The sequence below is a fragment of the Herpailurus yagouaroundi genome, unplaced genomic scaffold (genome assembly GCF_014898765.1).
Source record: "Herpailurus yagouaroundi ecotype Mexico unplaced genomic scaffold, PumYag 77, whole genome shotgun sequence".
In the NCBI taxonomy this organism is placed as follows: domain Eukaryota; kingdom Metazoa; phylum Chordata; class Mammalia; order Carnivora; family Felidae; genus Herpailurus; species Herpailurus yagouaroundi.
This window is the reverse complement of record NW_024412388.1, coordinates 99,258,881-99,278,368: the sequence shown is the minus strand read 5'-3', so window position 1 is coordinate 99,278,368 and position 19,488 is coordinate 99,258,881. Positions and strand designations below refer to the sequence as shown.

Here is a 19,488-nt window from a genome sequence, read left to right as displayed (position 1 = left end):
AATTCCTTCAAAACCACACTCACCCTGATGACCTCTTAGATGGGCAAGTACAGCCTCTCGTTTTCTCTGTGAAGCTCTGAACTAATTCAAACCTGAGGTCCCAGCTTTACTAGAAGGAGCAAAGGACCAGAAGTCCGGGGAAACTCAGGATAACTGTCAACAGTTTATCATCTGTGAACTTTCCACCAGAGTCCCAGACCTGGGCCTGGGAAATACAGCTAGGAGGTATTAGCCGGTCCAATGCTAAGAACCTCAGGGGAAAGGGAAGAAAAGGGGGACATTCACCCCAAGAATGCATTCCTAGGAAGACAGTGTGAACGTTTTAGGTGTACAGGGTGCTGCCCCAGAGTGCGGAGGCTACAGGCACCTTCCTGAAGGGGCACAGTTCTGATTTGCATCCTGGCTCCTTCGCTTGCCAGCTGCGGGACGTCTGGAAAGTGATTCAATCCCTTCGTATCTCTTTGATCTTTTCTGATGTGTAAAATGGGGCTAATCACTTATCACATGAGGTCTTCGTAAGAAATGAAATAGTGCGAAGATCTCTTAGCACTATTAGATTATAACTATTATCATTTGGGCGACTTGTGGTGAGGTCTGCTGCAAAGCCAAGCTCTTTTGTTTGACAAATTCAGCCTATTGTATATAAACTTTTCTTAAATAAATCTTGAGACTCCAAGTCTCCCAGCAGAAGAAAGTTTGCTCTTCTAAAGGCATATTAGAGAGAAATTGTATCTCTATATAAAAGAAATGGGTGAAATAGAGTCCAACTGGTTCTCCCAAAGAGTTCAAAAGTGCTCGTCTCAGGAGAAGGATCTGGGGGGCAGAGACCCTGTGGGGAGAAGGGCTGAAGTTATGAGAGAGGGTGGGCACACAGGGACCGGAGATCCTTAATGGAAAGCATCTGCTCTAAAGTACCTTTGTGGCTAAAAAACATTCACTGTGACCACTCTCTGCCATTCTCACACACAGTGTCCCTTTTTCACCTGGTCCCTTTATGCTGCTCTACTCATTATGGAGGAGCACTGGCCTGGACAGAGCTAGCCAGTCACTTCTCACAAGAGATAAGAGACAAAGGGACCCACACAAATTCCTCATCATACCGGAGCTGCGCTATCCCACCACCTCTGTGGTCCTCTAAGACCTTGAAGCATATTTAGGGGTAGAGAGGTGATGAACACATGGCCGTGTGGAAAGATGGGTGACAGTGGATGGTCATCACTGCCCTATAAGCTTGCCAGGAAGGTTTCCTCTTAGTGCCTACCTCATCCAGAAAATATAAACTGGCAGGAAAACAGACCAAAGAAATGTGCTGTGAGACTCTGGGGAAGATGGGAGCAAGGAATGATCAGGAGCAAATAAAACTTTATTCCTTCCCAAAAGAACCAATAAGAAACTAGCAGATAGAACATATTCAAAAGAAAGAGGCAATCCACCAATGAATGAATGGATTGGGATTATTCCGGCTGGCAGAGGCAGCAGTGGAGAAAAGCAGAAGGGAGCCAGTTTGAAGGTTCTAGGGATCCATATGGATTTGTCTTAGACACACACCAGCCCCAGAACAGAAGCCATAGTGTCTGAACATTTGAAAAGTCCCACAGTGGAAAACCCCCAAAGAAAAGACCCTGTGGAGCCATCTGGCTCCAGGGCAACATATACCAGAATTACTTCCTGCACGGCCCTGTGTCCAACAAACACAAAAATGTGTTTGTTCTGTGAGACTGGCTCGTATAAATGACATGAACTAATCTCACCACATCCAGAAATGTTTGGAACAAAATAAAAACCTTAATTGGCCCTAGACCAACTCCAAACACTCAGAATGTTTAATCTCAGGGTTTTCAGCCACTCATGGGTAACACGGGCATTTACCAGCAAAACCCCCTCCCTGTGCTTGAACTCATCATCTTCCTTACCTCCCCTCCCCACATGGCCCTCCCTCCAGCCTCACAGACTGAAAGCTTTACGAGCATTGTTGACTCTTTTCCTTATTCCGATTCCAACATCATTAGATCCTGCTAATTTTTCTTCTGAAAAGTATTCGCATTTGCTCTTGGTTTTCTACCTATGAGACTACAACCCCGGCCCAGGCCCTCATCCCCTTTGCACCTGTTTTATGACCCTCTTGCCACCCATGTCTTCCTTCCAATACTGTCTGCAGAAGGGGTCTTTTCTCATTCCATGCCCCCATGACATGTCAGTGACTCCCATCCCCACCAAATTTTGTCTCCCCTTAGTCACACTCAACTCGTGAGCAGTGGGATCTGTTTGAATTCTGAAGCCCTCTGGCAGAGACTGCCCAGTCTTTATGCTTAGCTTGGGGCCCTTTCCTGACTCCCCCAAGGGCAAAAGTTCTATGTTACTTTGTTCATTCCTTTTACATAACACTTGTCATATTTTATCCTTTAAGTGGTAATTACAAAGCTAATCATTGGATACTTCTTTAGTCATCTCATTCAGCTCCCTTCCTGCCAGTTCCCTGCATAAAGCCTCAAACAGAAAACTCTGGATGAATGTGTGTTGAATTTATCTTCACTGCTGCAAGCCTGTCTACACATACCTACAGTCCGTTATTTATGTTTACCCCGGTCCTCTCACCATCCCCTTCCTGATGTCCTATGCTTGTTTAAAATCTGCCCACTATTCAAGGCTCACCTGTTTCTAAACTTGTGCATGGAATCCCAAAGGACAAAGTACTTCCATCTCAATTTCCTCTCCTCCTAGGACAGTTTGATTCTAGACTGCATATCTAGAATATGGGTATATTAGGGAATCTGATTGGGTAGTGAATACGACTGCAGTAAATCATTTGACAAGCATTTCAAGATAGACTCCAAGCATGAAAACAAGGGCTGGATGCCAAGATATACTAGCTGGATAATACAATCAAGACAGTTAATAACTAATTGAATTACCATATTGGAAGGACGTGGTCCTCAGCCCTACACTTAAATTTTTCCAAAAATATTAGTTAAGTTCCATATTTTTATTAATGACTTAAATTAAGATACACAAGTTATGCTTCATACCAATTGCCCAGATACAGGAAAGAGGGTAGGAGGAGTTGGTCATGATTTATCAGCAACGGATTTGAAAGATATCTAAGTGTTTTGACTGGTATGAAACTCAATAAGTCAGAATGATAGAAGAAGGAAGAAAAGAAGGAGGGGAGAAGGGAGGGAAAGAAGAGGGAAAGAGGAAGAGAGGAAGACAGATAGAGGAAAAATAAATTATTTTAGGTGGCAGGGGTGAAAATTGAGCAGTGCTCTCCAAGGCTTTGGACCAGTAGGGTGTCTACGTGTAGATAACAGCTCTGTGGTCAAATTAGTTTACGAAGCAGTAGGTTAGGGAAGGATCAAGAGGACTACTCAGGTCCTTCAGTACTCTGAAGCACATTCTGAAATCTCCAAGACTTTATGGTACTCCACAGGATTTCCCAAACATATCTGACTGCAACAAACTGACCCCCCGCCCCGAGCCCTGGCCCCAGGTCATGTCACAGAAGCTGGGATGAGTGGAATTCACTTCGAGAAGCAAAGGACTGCAGAGCCCATCTAGAGTATAGCATGTAGCTCCAGGCACCTCAAAAGAAGAGAAATAGAGATCAGTTGGACAAGATTAGGCAGAGCAATTAGGTTGGCAAAAATACTCAAAACCATAATATCCAAGGAATGTTGGAAAAACTGACATGCTTTGCCTGGAGAAGAGCTGACTTGGCAGGGGTGTGAGGTGATCACAGAAGGTTAAGGGCTTGATAATTGTAATGAAATATGTGAAGAGCTGGCATAGGAGGAAGGAATTAAACTTGTTCATGTGTGACCTCAAAAGATAAAACTGGGACCAATGGTTGGAATCTGAAATGAGTCATATTTTAGCTTATCTTCCACAGTTTCCTTTATACACATTACTTTTGGCTAAAATTCTGGTAAGGTGCTTACTTCCCAGCTAGGAGTATTACATTCAAGAGTTTCCAATTCCCCGGATTTTCATTCTTTTTTTTTTTTTTTTTTTTTTTTTCCTAGCAACAGGAGTTGAGTCACGGGGGATCAAATGGGGCACTCAAATCCTAACTGAGGTAGTGAAAAAGAGATGAGTCCATGCATGGGTCCCAGCCAAGACCTTGAGGGAAAGCTAAGAGTCAAGCCAAGAAGAACAAAGAACAACCCTAAGTCCAGAGGACAGAAGACAGTGAAGAGGAGGTAGAGCCAAGAGTCGGGCCCAGGCAGAAAGAATATTGGGATGGTGCAGGTAAATAACCTGGTCTGGGATCGTTGCTGTGAACAGCAGCTTATCTGTAGGAAATTAGCATATAAGATGTCAGGCTGGCATGAAGACACAGGATGGCAAGGGGTCCCAGACAGCCAAGTTGGGCAGCAGTGAGGAGTTTTCTTAGGCTATTCCAGGTAGATACTCTACTATAGATCATAAGCAGTTAAGTGACACTCATAAAAAATACCAATATTTGCAGAAATTCCACAAGTCTCCTTCAACGATCATCCAAAGATCAATACTTTAAGAATCTTTCCATTACTTTGAATTTCTTCTGGATTCGTGCTAATTGATCCAAACTTCTCATTTGTAACATGCAGAAACAGCGGCCCAGAGAAGGGCAATGATTTGTCACAGGGACAAAACTTGATAAATTACAGAAGGGCAGAGCATGAACCATCATCCTCTGGATTTCCCAGCCCAGTGTTGTCCCTTTGTATTCATCATGGCACCCGATACAAGATCCACTCCCAGTCTTTGCCCCATAAACGTTGGTTGAGTTAAATTAAGTAGACAGTGGTGTGTCAATAACTAGTGTTATTAGTGTTCCATTAGTGTCAATGGAAGACTAAGGAGCAAATACAGCCTCTGCTCTGGATGTAGGTTGATGTCCCTATTTGGCACTGGCACTGACCTTGGGCATCTTCCCCATAAAAGTGCTGCCCTTCGCTCTAAGCGCTGACCCAAGGAAGGTCCTGTGAACCCAGATACACCACATCAGATTCTGAGGTGATGCTGAAGAAGAGCTCTGGAGAGCCTTTGGTCCCTGGCTGCCTATAAATAAAGTGCAATATTAAGTTGAAATATGGGCTATAAGTTTATCCCTGCCTGGCATTTGGGAACTTCCCCCAGGCCCCCAGAGTCATGCGGCCAGAAGAAGCCATTAACTCCCACAGCTCAGGGGTAAATGCTGCTTCCCAGCCAAGGCTCATAAAATTTCAAACAGAAACCCTCCGAACCCAGGAAGATCAGCCTCGTTGACAAGAAACACATGGGCAGAGCCAACACATGGAATGCATTTTGCTCTGAACGGCTTCTTTTGATGATGTTTCCAAGGTCTGAGACCACAGCTCTCTGCACCTTCATGGCATGTGCTCAAGTCTTACTTCTCTAGGCCTTGGCATCTTGTTAGAGCTCCCAGTCTCTAGAACTGTTGACTCTCAATGCGTTCATTGTGCCATAGGAGCAGCCCCTGGCCCTTTGGGCATGAACACATTGCACATTGTCAATGTCTCAACCAGACCGTTTCCTCCACCACAGACTCAGAGCTGTGAGCATGGGCTCTCAACCATAGGGCAGACGTCAGATACGGAATGCTCATCCTTGCTTGTACTGAGGACCATTTCCTTGCTTGTTCCACTTCCTTAAATGAGCCTCTAGGCCTATGTTGCATGGCTTCTTCGTCGGATTCCCAACTACACCCTGACGGTTACCATGATTCTTTTTTATTTTTCTAGCTTGCCCCCCGCTGTCATTACTGCCCTCATTACTGAGCACCCATTCCAGGCCCTAGGCCATGACCACCGGCCCCTTCACTCCACCTTCGAGCATTCTAGAGGCCTTCCTCCCAAACAGCATGCTTCGCCTCCTCTGCAGCCCTTCTCTTCTACCCCGAGCACTCCTCCAGAAAACCTGCTGTGTGGACCTCTCCTAGCCAGATCATTGTCCTTCCCCTTTCATCTGTAGCCCTCTGGTCTTCTAGTCACATTACAATGACTTATGTGCAAGTGGATGACAGTTTGGGAGCATGTTACCATGTTTATCTTCTAAAATTATCTCTGTAGTTAAAATCTGTATGAGTGGATGGATGGATAGATGGATGGATTAAAGAAATACATAATAGCTTCCACCAGGCCCTGGACCTTGTCTAACCCTAAATGACCTATATTTGGTACTGAATCTTCAGCATAGTACTCTGAAAAGTACTCAAGAGGTATTTTTCTCTGACAATGAGGCCAGTTTTTCTACCCCAGAAAACTTCCCGACCTCAAGGTCCAAATCACAAAGTCTTCTCTTTCTTTTTTTTTAAGTCTTCTCTGTTCTGAGCAAAGCAATCAGTGGTCCTGGTCCTGGTCTGTGTTCAGGTCATCATTCTCAGTAAGGCTGAGGACTAATTTAGGTCTTCTCCCTGGTAATCACCAGCTGCACCAAACACCCAATAATGGCCACAGAAAGCCTCCTTAGTTAGTTCAAGCTGTTATAACAAAGTACCATACACTGGGTGGCTTATAAACAACAGAAATCTATTTCTCATAGCTCTGGAGGCTGGAAGCCCAAGATCAAGGCTTCAGCAGATTCAATATCTGATGACAGCCTCCTTTCTGATTCATAGATGGTTACATTCTTGCTGTGTCCTCACATAGTGGAAGGGGTGAAGGAGCCCTCTTGGACCTCTTTCATAAGGACACAAATCTTATTCATGAGGACTCCACCCTCATGACCTAATAATCACCCCCCAAAGGCCCCATACCATCACGTTGGGGGGCAGGATTTATGCATATAAATTTCAGGGGGACATAGACATTCCAACCATAGCACCTCCCAAGTCTCATTTTACCCTTAAAAAATTTTTTTATGTATATCTAACAGCAGTCAAACATGTTAAAGATTTTTTTTTTTTTAAGAGTGAAGGGGAGTGGAGGTAGAACAATTCAACATCAGACATAAGCCATAACCATAAAGGAGAGCAGAGGAAAAAAAAAGCCCCTGCCCAGAGGGCTTGCCATGTAAATTAGACACACAGAGGGAGTGCAACAAGACAGGGCAGGCACCCATAGAGAGACAGGTGGCAGTCAAGGATAACTGTCTTTGTTCTTGGCCAGACCAGCCTGTCATCTGCCACCTTTGAGGCAGCTCAGGGGAAGGCTCAAGAGAGAGACTGAGAGAGGAGAGAATAGTGATAAATTACTTCCAATAATAAGTGGAAATGAAGGCAGGGTTGAGAGGGGCCCAGACACGTAGCTCCTGGCTCCTGTCCTCCCTTATTGTCCTATGTGTGAGAGAGGGAGAAAGAAAGGACAGTATTAATGAAACTGTTCCCCAACCCCCACAAGACTAAGAGGACCAAATGGAGGGTGTCCAGGATTTGACACTGGGTTTGCTGTGTGTGTGTGTGTGTGTGTGTGTGTGTGTGTGTGTGTGTGTTTACTGTTCCAGTGTTAGTTTATTCTTCTAACATGTGTTATTGTGCTGAACCCTGTGTGTGGGTGACATCTTCCAGTCTCGCCCATGCCATAACCCTGCAGTGTTCTCTCTTCATAAATTCCAGGGCTAGAGCCCAAAGGCATCTCAGTAGAACACATCTTGTCACACTGAAATAGAAGCAAAATTAAAGCCTAGACATCGTGGAATGCCTCATAAAGCTCCCCCAGCACACGATCCAGGCCCAGATTTCCCAACATCAAGCTGCTGCTACTGGGACGACCCTCTTAATATGCACGTGGAATATGTAGGTCAACAAGGATGGGTTTTAATCCTTTTATTACAGGAAATCACATCAGGTCAAGGCACGGTATTGAAGGAGCGTGTCTTGAGCAAAGTTGACGAAAGGTGGCAAAGTCTGTTCCATGTGGGACTCACCCTGGGTACACTGAGGACACACCAGGACTTTGCTGGAGACTCGCGACATGCATCTCTATCCTGTGAACATCACATAAACTGCGACCCTCCCCCCACCTGGATCAACTACCTTGTAAAATAGAGAAGAAAAGTTGGAGGTCATGAGCACCCAAGTCCTGGTCCTTGAGTTCACCTGACTACTTAATTCCTTTGGAGACAGTCACCTCCATTTACGAAACGGCAACTCCCCCAATTACATAGCAGTAAATTACAACGTTGGCTGGAATTGAGTTCTTTGTATTTTTCACTGTCTTTGATGATTTCAAAACTTGTTGAAGATGAGTGTCTACAGTAAGCCAGCCAGAGGAAGGGAGGAAGAGATTCATAAGATTTGACAGTTCTGATGAATGAATAATTGGAATGTCAGAGGCTGATTCTTCAGGAACTGTGGAAATAGCTAGGAGCCAGAAAGATACAAAAGCCTTTCTTGGAGAGGAGAGACTCTCCCTGATTTGTAAGAGGGTGACAGCTTTCAGCCCCTTCCAAGGTCCCCTATGGCATCGGGGATGGGAAGTGCTAAGACTCAGGGAGAGAAAATGGCCTCCCTAGAAGAGCCTGGGCCCTGAGTGCTGGCTTCCAGAGCTGAGGTGTGGCTGACCGTGACACCCAAATCCTCAGTTCCTGAACTGTTTGGGGGGAAAAGAAGATAGAGGCACCTTGAGCCTGAGGTTCATTTCTCGGCATGGAAGGTTTGGGGCAAGCCCTGATGTGTGCACTGAAAGCTGTCTTTCTGGATTTGCAAGTAGATTAATGAGGTTGAGTTTTACAGAAAACAGGTTTCCAAACACATCAGCCACAGGCCAAACATCTCGTCAGAGGAATTTTATTTTTAGAAGAGCCTTAAAAGTATTTCCTTTGCAGTACCTGAGACTAAAATCAATCCCTGCGACTACCTGAAACTCCATTTACCATCGGCCTTTGGAGACAGTGGAGCCATTTGCCCAATCTTGCCAGAATGGGGTTGAACACTCTGTGGGCATGAGAGGAAACCTCGCTCGGGAGAGCCGGGAGCAGACAGGGTGGGAAATCCTCCTTCAGTTATGCTCGTCCATCACCTGCTCTTAAAGTTGGTTTGATAGAAAATACCAGATGGGAAGACCAAGTTCCTCTTTGGCTTTGTCACAATTTGGGGCATGTCACACATGTCATAACTCCTCTCAGTCTCAATTTTCCTGTTTAAGTAAGAAAGACTTCAATAAGAAATCATGTCCTCCTGAACCCAGGAATTGCTTACAGACCCACAAAGAGACACCTGACTTTTCTCCAGCTTTGCTAAACGCACATATTTATCCGCACAAATTTGAGTCGAATCGTATCTGGAGGCTTTACATTTCAAGGGGAAAACGTTTTCATGATTACTGTTTCAATTCTTCCAACAAACCTATAAAGCATGTCTTATGGACGAGGAGGTTGGGACTTAGAGAGAGTATGTGTGTTCTCAGTCCCAGAGCTATTAAGTGATAAAATGGTACAATTCATTTGTTTCTACTGCCGAAATTCCTCAATAGTTTCCAGCTGAATTCTGTGACTGGTCTCAAAGACGTTATCTGTCTCGAGAGTTTAGGATTGAACCAAAGTTATAATAGCTGCTTCCAACTGAGATTCTACAATGAGCCATTATATTTGGGCAGTTAGTTACACGGGTTAACCTTCACAGCAACTCTGCATGTAGGTAATATCATACTTATTTTATAGAAGACAAATATAAATATAAACAGAGTAAGGATTCAGATCTGTTCCATGGCACTTTCCCCTCCACCATGAGGAGACAAAGAATCCCATTGGTGACCCTTTGGAAAGTCTAACAACCTTCCCAGGGTCACTAAGATCTTGGAGACTTACACTCGGGGTGCTGTTACCAAGGATAAATCTTTAAAACTCACCCAATTCTGTTTGCTGGTGACTGTGGAATGGCCAGAAGGTGTGATAGCTTCCTAAGTCTTCCCTGAAGGCTTTCTACCTGAGTGGGGAAGCTCACTCTTGCCTTGGGGAAATCCAGCCCTAGCTAACCTTCCCCCTCTGACCACAGCACATTATGGCATTTTTCAAAAGCCATTATTTGTATATCTGCTAAAGGTATCACCCTGCTCATGAGATCACAACCTTTGGGGGGACACAGCCGGGAGGACTTTGTGTCCTCCTTGCCCCACAGAGAAAGTAAAGCAGGTACTCCAGAAATATAACCAGCTGAGGTGGTGAATGGGCTGATTGGTCTATGGCAAAATTTAGGGGAGACTCCAGTTTACGTCTCCAGAAATTTTCAAAAGGCTGTGTCAAGTAGGGCATGGGACGTGAAGCTACACTTGAAAAGAGCCCAAGTAAGCAAGGTGTAGACATTCTAATAGGCCAGGGAATTCAATGTTCTACTCAACCAGAAGGGGTAAAGTTAACATCAGAAACAAAGTCAGAACGAAAGGACTTCTCGCCTTCAGGTGTCTGGAAAATTGGAGCATGCCGTCTCAAGGGGTGTGAAAGCACGGCTCTCAAGTCAAGGCTCATAAAACATGTGCTGCTGTGAGGGAGGCGGGGGGGACTTCTGCCAAAGTTCTCCCAAGTCCGCCTGTGCTTTTCCCCCTGGAAGGTTCCTTTCCCAGGAGCACATCCACAAACGAATCATTCTAATCGCCAGCCACCTCCGGGACAAGGCTCATCCTCAGGGGATCGAGAACCGACTTCGCACATACAAGAAAGCCCGCTCCACTCCTAGATCGCTGAGTTAAGAGGAACAGAAGCTTAACCGAGAGTTTACATCATGTGCAATTTAAAGAGAATACTCAAGGGCAGTAAACACCTCATTACACACACGTGACTTCATTATTTCACAAATGCTCCACCCCATTTGCCATTGCAGGGTGACGGCCCCCCGTGCCCACAAACGCTGCAGAGTGTTCCGACACCTGTCATTAGTCAGCGAGGACTAGGGTGTGCTTATGCATTTTAATATCAACGAAAGCAAGCATGATACAGTTAAATATGTTCTTCTTGCCCCCCCCCCCCATACACACACACACTCTCTCTCTCCCTCTCTCTCTCTTTCTCTCTCCAAAAGCTAATTATATGTGATTTGGGGATTTTTCCAGAGCTAGGGATTATCTGCTTCACTGTTCCTCTAGAAGTCAACTGCACTGTGGCATATTCTATTATCCTGCTTAAAGAAGCAGGTCTGACATCTCACTCGGGGCTCTGTTCAAAAAGGAAAACCAGCAGGAATTTCACACAACTGGACCTGGCCTTCGGCAGCACAAATCTGGGACGTGTTAAGGATGTGAAAACAGCCCCGCATTTGCATGGCGCCGTCCGTTCTCCAAGCTCAGGATGCACCAGAGACTTCATGGGGGCCTCACTAGCAAAGTAGCATCCTCTCCCGCCCAGCAGCCCAGGCCTGACCACAAAAGGCCTCCCCGGGCCTCTGCAGGCAAGGTTGGACCTCGTCCCTTCAACGTTCCACTGTTCCAGGCCGAATTCCGAGCTGATAATCCAATCTCCATTTGTTTGCCTTCTGCAAAAAACTTTAAATGGGAGATAGGTTCCTCTTCACTTCCCGTCTCCCTCTCTGTTGACTTTTAAACCCTTTGCCACCTCCCACCCAGTGAGGGTGGATGCCCTCGGTGATCCCTGGTGCCACACCAAGCTGCCGTGCAAACTCCAGTCTGTGTGCCGAGAGACGGTGCGGGGGGGGACCGCAGGTGCTGTCTCCATTCAGAGTGAAGTGAGTCTAACCTGTCGAGATGGAATCTACTGGACCCAGAGGCTGACCCATTCTGACCTCGGGCTGGGGGCTCCTCTTGCCAGTGGCTCTGGTCCCCTCTCCACCCTGTACCATCTCCCCTTCCCTGAAGACGCACAGCTTGGAGTCTCTGATGGTCTGTGCCAAGGAGGGGACAGGCATAATTTCCCTAATCGCACGTTTGCTGATCACAGACTGGCGGGGGAGGTAGAGACACAGCCATCCACATTGTGCGAGATGAAGCGCACGCACGTAGTTCCATTCCCGGTTCCTGGAAGGCAGGCAGGCTTCTTTTTTGGTTTGAATTCCCAAGAGAAGCGGCTATTTTGAAACCAGCCTCGGGGATAGGAAGATAGCTGGCCATTCCCATTGTCCAAAAAGAGAGTGAGAATATCCAGAAGGTGAGAGGCCCTCTGTGGCTAGTTGGAACACATTCTTTAAGTTTTATGTTAAAGTTGATTCTTTTCCCATACTATTTCCATAATGTTCCGTTTCGTTATTTATTTTTCCATGAAAAGCTATCCTCCTATACTCTACTATGTGTGACTCTCAAGGCTTATTCAAAAATCTTGGGGAAAAAAACCAGAGAACCACCCCCTCCCCGCCCCGGACCCCGCCAAGCATGTTATGCGTGTCCAGTAACCTGAAACCCGATACAAAACTGTAGCTTTGCGTTAGTTAAGTTTGTCTCCAACACTCAACATCCCCTCCACCCACACAACAACACACACACACTTTGCCTGCCTCTCTCCCCACCTTGGTACTCCCTGAGCTTTCCTGGCAGCCTGGGAGCAGCACAACCCACGTGCCCCCTTCCTGAGCAGCCCCGGTGCCCCAGTTGGCCTCTTGCCCCGTCACACAATTTCTCGAACAATTTCAGATGGATGCGTTAATGGCTGTTAATGGAAAATAACAATGACAAGGCTTTACATACGTACACAATGAAATAACTTTTCCAAGTGATGGACACTTTTCAAAACGTTTACGTTTGTTATTTCACCTGGTGATGTTTTTGATATTGGCTCCTCAGTTAGGTAGGGCTGAAATTTTCTTCTCCGTTTTGTGGATGAGGAAACTCGATGAGGTTCTTCGACTTGAATTGTCCAGCCCAAAGTTACAGAGCTAGAAAGATGGGGAGTTGGGACTTGATCAGAGTGTTCCGGAACCTAGTTCCCACACTGACCGGACAATTGCTCTGTCAGCCTGTGTGTGCCCTTTTTGAAGAGAACAGCTGGAATAGGCAATGCCTTAATTATTTCTCAAGGCAAAGACATGCTAGAACCATCGGGGTGCTTCTTCATAGAGCAGATTCTTAAAAAGCTCCACCCTAGACTTACTGAATCTGAATATTTGAGACTGGCCCAGAAACCTGTAATTTAACATCTTAATTTCTAGGACAATTCTTAGGCACACTAATGTCTCAGAACCTTTTCCTTGAGCCAAAGAACTAGATTTATTTTTGAAATGTTTATTATTTATTTTTGAGAGAGAGACACAGAGTGGGAGCAGGGGAGGGGCAGAGAGAGAGAGAGAGACACAGAATCCGAAGCAGGCTCCAGGCAGCTGTCAGCACAGAGCCCGACACGGGGCTCGAACTCACGAACCGCGAGATCATGACCTGAGCTGAAGTCAGAAGCTTAACCGATGGAGCCACCCAGGTGCCCCAAAAGAACTAGATTTCTAATTCAGATTTCAGAGAAAGATCAAAGAACTATATGAGAAACAGAAACTCATGTTGAATGCCATTAACACTTCCTTTTTTAGAAAGAAAGTTTATCCATTTCGAGAGAGAGTGGGGGAGGGGCAGAGAGAGAGAGAGAGAGAGAGAGAGAATCCCAAGCAGACTTCCTGCTGTCAGCGCAGAGCCCAGCGCCAGCTCGAACCCACGAGCCGTGACAACCACCAAAATCAAGAGTCAGACGCTCAACCGACAGTCACCAAGGCGCCCCACCATTAACACTTTGTGAGCACACACCTACTGTGTGGTATTCTGCACACTACAGAATGGCAGACTCTGCTTAAGAGATGTTCCACCCCCTTACCCGCCACTTCAAGGCTGCTCTATTCCTACCAGAAGCACCCACTGCAGTCTGAAGGGAGGGGCATGTCTTAGGCTTCTTTCTGTCATGTCTCCTCTGTCTCCATGTTCTGCTTGATATTGTTAAACTCACAAAGGAAAAGAAAATGCAAAAGAGTACTGGGAAAACACCCTTTTCCTTCCTTTCAAGAACATTTTTCTCCACCATTTTGCAAGAATAATCCATTATTATCAAGGACCAAAGCCCCACTGTGGCTACGTTCATGTAAAATGCAAAAACATCTGGATAATTGATTGACTTTTTCTCTTTTTTATTTGCATGTGCTGCATTGTGTACAACCAGCCTGTGTGTTCCCCCATGGGAACTGCTGAGGATATAAATCCATCCCTCAGCTCTTTAATTAAAGTTACGAAAACATCAAGAGGGTCTCACCCTTGTAAACACAAGGAGCCTTTCCAGGAAATAGCTCTGCCTCTTGTGTTAACAGATGTCATGGGGCAGTTGGGTGGGAGAGTGTTGTTTTAAAATTCTCAATCTGCCTCAGAAGAGTTGTTTCCTTAGATGGTTCCTGGATAGCATCACATGCTTTTCTCCTTTCCACTCTCACATCACTTCGTGGAGCTTTTCTCTTCTCTCACTGCCATGGTGTGAGTGTTTATGTCCCCCCAAAATTCATATGTTGATATCCTATGTTGAAACACCCAAGGCGATGGTGCTAGGAGCTGTGACCTCTGCGACATGACTAGGTCATGAGAGCTGTGAGGTCATGAATGGGATCCATGCCCTTGTAAAGGAGACTCCAGAGAGAGCCCTTGCACCTTCCACCATGTGAAGGCACAGCAAGAAGTGGGCAACCTGCAGTCCGTAAGAGACATTCCCCCAGAACCTGACCGTGCTGGCACCCTGATCTTGGACTTGCACCCTGCAGAACTGTGAGAAGCGGATTCCTGTGATTTCTAAGCTTCCGAGCCTGTGGTATTTGTGTTATAGCTACCAGAATGGACCGAGACAGCCACCTTGAGTGTTTGTCAGGTGGACCAGAAAGAATCCAAAGGCCAGCTCCTTAGGCCCATGAAAGTCATTATGGCTGATTTCCCTGGATTGAACCACATTGTTATTTGTGCCTTCTGATACTGAGATGGCGATCAGCTTTGTAGTTATACAGCATTGGATGTGTCTTCCTGACTTTAAACACCTGGATGAAAAGTCAAAAATCTTTTCAGAAAATCAGGATGCTTAGCATGATGGTAACAAGGTTCCAGATACCAGACAGATTTCATCCTTTATCCAGATCCTTTTTCGGTTATTGGTTTCCATGTCTTCTTGCAGGCTGCTTTGTCAACAGTAAGCAGCCTTCCAGTTGAGCATTCTTCTGTTCCAAGGAAGGGTGGCAAGCTCCTGGAAGGAAGTGCTGAGCACCTCCACCCTGGGGGGAAATCACCTCAGCACAGAGGAAACCTAAGAGAACATTTCACAGAAGCAGGCAAGTGAGAAGACTCGACATACAGGAGGCTGGACTCTTGAAGAAAAGCAATTCTGAGTTGAGCCATGGTGTAGCAACTATACCTAATAGATGGCTGATGAGCAACTAAAGGGAACAGAGATAAAGGTCATTGGAACTGACTTCCTCAAAGAACTGACCCGGGAGGGCAGAGATGCCCACATATGGATGCCAAAGTCCCTGGGATGAATACTTTCTAATACTGTGCTCAAGTCATCAAGAACCAGAGTATCCATAAGACATCAAATGATGAAAGCAAAAGCCAGTAAATAGAGTGGTATGAGAGGGTTGGCCTTCCAAAGAGGTGCTATGCCCAGAAGTTGAGAAATCGGGCCCTAGACCTGCCACCACTAATTTCCTGTTGACCCTAGGCAAGTCATTTAACATCTTTGAGCCTTGGCTTAACTCATTTGTAAGAGGAAGAGGGCTAGATTGGACGATCTCTATGGCTTCCTCTAGCTCTGACATCTAGTCCCATCTGGTTCAGGGAGGAGGGAGTTGAGGGAAGCACAGAGGCTCTAGATGATGGGTTATTGCTGCCAAAATCACCCTTTCCCCTCCCTCCTCCTGTTCTCTCATTGACATGCCCTTTATTATCTTGTTGTTGTTGATGTAGTGTTTTTTTCCCACAGAGCTCTGTGGGATAGGACAGCAGAGCACACACAGAGAAGATAGGAAAGGAGAACAGGAGTGGGAAAGGGGAGGAAGGGCCTCTCCAGGATTCCCAAAAGCCCTTGCTCTCCAGAGCTGCAGGCTGAGGAGGCGTGTCTTCCAGGCTGGGAATCTGAGAAGGTGAAGATCTCTCAACAGTCTCCAGCCCCTCCAAACTCTGCAACCTTCTCACTGATGTTCCCAGTTCCAGCACCAGATCACTGGTCATTGTTCTTCACAATGACCGCTTTCTTTCCAAGCTTCCTTGGGGGTCTGGCTCGTTCCCATAAAGGCCAAGATGCTGAATTGGGAGGATCTATAAAGTACAGTATACTTCTGGTAACAGGTCATTTTTGCTACATAGCAGAACATGACAAAATTTAGTGATTTAAAGCAACAACAATTTTATTTGCTCCAATCCTGTTGGTCCTTCTGGTCTGGGATGGCTTGTCTGTGGCTAAACAGTCTAGAATAGAGCTATCCAATAGAAGTGTAATACAAACCACATCTGAAATTTGAAATTTCTAGTAGCCACATTTAAAAAACCTAAAAGAAACAAGTGAAGTTTATTTTAAGTTAACACAATATGTCCAAAATACTATTATTTCAATGTCTAATTAACATAAAAATTCTTAGTGAAATATTTTACATTCTTTCATCATACAAGTGTTTAAAGTCCAGTATGTATTTTTACACTTACAATACATTTCAATTCAGGGGCACCTGGGTGGCCCAGTCAGTTAAGCATCCAACTCTTGGTTTCAGTCCAGGTCATGATCTTGTAGTTCGTGGGTTCGAGCCCTGCATCGGGCTCTGCGCTGACAGTGTGGGGCCTGCTTGGGAGTCTCTCTCCCCCTCTCTCTGCTCCTCCCCGTCTTATACTCTCTCTCTCTCTCAAAATAAATAAATAAAAACTTAAAAAAACAACAATACATTTCAATTCATACTAGCCACATTTCACTAGTGGCTCAACAGCCACTGTCTAGAATCTCACTCATATGTCTATGGTGTCAGATGGGATGGCTGGAATGGCTGAGGGTTCTCTTCACATAGTATCTCATCCTCCAGATTTGTCTGCATGACAGAGGGAGAGTTCCTATTGGCAATAGAACACCAATGCACAAGTGACTTTCAAACCCCCATCTGTTTCATGTTTGCTAAAGTCCCATTGGCCAGATTGAGACACATGAGCTAACCCAGGGTCAGTGTGGGAGGGATTTATCTGAGGGTGTGGTTACCAGGAGGTAACTAAAGAGGAGGCCATTTCTCCCAAATCCCCAGGCTCAAGGGAAATATCCCACCACTGCTGCCAGCTTCTCCCTCCCTGCTTCTTAGAAAATTCAACACAGGGAAGGCACAAAAAAGAAAATTAAAATAATCTGTAATCCTGCTTCTTACAAACAACCAGAGATAATCCTATCTCCCACAAACAACCAGAGATAATCCTATCTCCCACAAACAACCAGAGATAATCCTATCTCCCACAAACAACCAGAGATAATCCTATCTCCCACAAACAACCAGAGATAATCCTATCTCCCACAGATACTGTTATTCCATTATTCCATTACTTTTTCAAAGCACATATACATAGTCATTTTGTAAATTGGCAATCAAATCAGGAAATACTAATGACTATCATTCTTAACATTTTCCCACATTATTAAAGATTCTTCTAAGAAGTGAATTTTAATGATTTCATAACATTCTATTGTATGGATATACCACAATCTATATAATCACTTAATGCTAAAGGATTATGTTTTTTCCTATTTTTCACACTCATAAATAATAAGAGATGGTTCACACACTTTTCATTCATTCAAGCCAATTTGTGAAGAATGGATTCCTAGAAATAGAATTTCTAGGCCAAAAAAAAAAAATTGTACATTTCAAAGTATCTGATTGACTAATAGATTCAACAAATAATTATTAAGCATGTATAATGTCCAGACACTCTTAAAGGCACTGGGGATAGGGAGGTATGAAAACCAGACAAAACCCCTACTGTCATAGAGGAGGTTACCTTTCACTGGAGTGACCCTTTAATAAGGAAAGAAGTATATTACCTAGTATGTTAGAAAGTACTAAATGCTATGGAGAAAAGTAGATTGGAGATAAGGGCAGGAAGTGCCAGGGTGGGGACAAGGCTATAAATGTAAATAAGGGAGTCAACAAAGACCTCACTCATGTAATTTTGCTCCAAATATATTCTTTAGTTTCTTTCTTCAGGGTATATAAGATGAGGGGAGGGTAGGACACTGGGGGAAGTATTAAACAGGTGACCACAAAGGTCAGAGTCTAATTTATCTTCATCATAAGACTGGCCCAGACTATTCTATTTGCCTTCACCTGTGAGCAATTGTAGGATTACAACTAGACCCCAGGTAGTCAAGCTAGGGGTCCATGGGGGAGAAGTCCTATGCGTCTAGTCCTGTGGGGATACATACACAGTAGTACCCACATAACTCCTGGAAACAAACACAGTGAGGGAGATATTATGGGGGCAGTGGGGTCTTTGAGCCCCTGCCTCACCTCTTTGGTCAAGTGTTTCTTCTGATTGGCCAGAAACCTCCCAGAGGCTGTAATCAGTGCCTTTTTTCTCAGAAAGCTCAGATCACAAATACATACCCTCTACCACTATCATAGCAAAGGCTTGCAAATACTGAACGTTGAGTATGTATATTTGATGAAGGCATGGCAAACTAAATAAATGAGTGGATTTTTTGAGTTAAGAATAAAGAAACAGCTTTATTTGAGGAGGATAAAGAGAACTTCACTATTCACCCAGCAAGCCTGTGGCATTGAGGAGGCAGAGTGGGATTAGAAATGTGAAAGTAGCCTCGTGAAAAAAGAACTTTGGCCCAGTTGTTATTCTACCATCGATGACTACATTCATGTCCTCGGATACAGTATTGGTTTCTAGAATTGCCATCTTTTTATCTGGACGTAGATAATACAAAGCAGTATACATCTCTGCCATTGAGGACTGGGTCATAGAGGGCATCCAGAAACTTTCCTTTGCCACTACTTACAAAAGCATTCATTCATTCAACCAACACATTTTTATGATGTGCGTGTTATATCCCAGGCATTATTCTAGGTGTTGAGAACAACTGTTCTGGGTTTCAGAGATAAACAAGAAAGACCAGTTCAGATCTACATTTTTGGGGGGAGGTAAACACACAAGTATATGAATACAACCAGGTAGTAATAGGTACTACAAAGAGACATTTCAAAAGGGTTATGTGGGGTGCCTGAAGTTGGTTGAGCAGCCGACTCGATTTTGGCTCAGGTCATGACCTCACAGTTTGTGGGACTGAGCTGTGCTGACATCATAGAGCCTGCTTGGGATTTTCTCACCCCCCTCTCTCTTCCCCTGCACACGCTCGCTCTCATGCTTTCTCTCTCTCTCTCAAAATAAATAAATAAACATTAAAAAAAAAAAGAAAGGGTGATATACTAGATGATGGTTTCTTCAAGTTGGGTGTTCAGGAAAGAGCTCTCTGAGGAAGTGACATTTAAGTTGAGATCTGAATGACAAGCAGGAGCCAGACATGTGGCAATGAGGGGCCACGGGGAGGCTCAAGTGCCCTGACTCATGTTCAAGAAACAGAGAGGATGCCACAGTAACTGGAGCATAGTAGGTGATGGGAAAACGGTGTGAGATGAGGGTCAGATAAGGA

General features: G+C 45.0%; 1 long non-coding RNA gene across 1 annotated transcript in view; it reads right to left on the bottom strand.

Annotated features, from left to right (window-relative positions):
- Positions 1-16,681: 16,681 nt before the first annotated feature.
- Positions 16,682-19,488, bottom strand: part of LOC121027747 (uncharacterized) — a 38,545-nt gene continuing 35,738 nt past the window's right edge. Inside the window, exon 3 of the long non-coding RNA XR_005788903.1 lies at positions 16,682-16,876. This is a non-coding gene — a long non-coding RNA (uncharacterized LOC121027747). The remainder of the gene's footprint in view (positions 16,877-19,488) is intronic.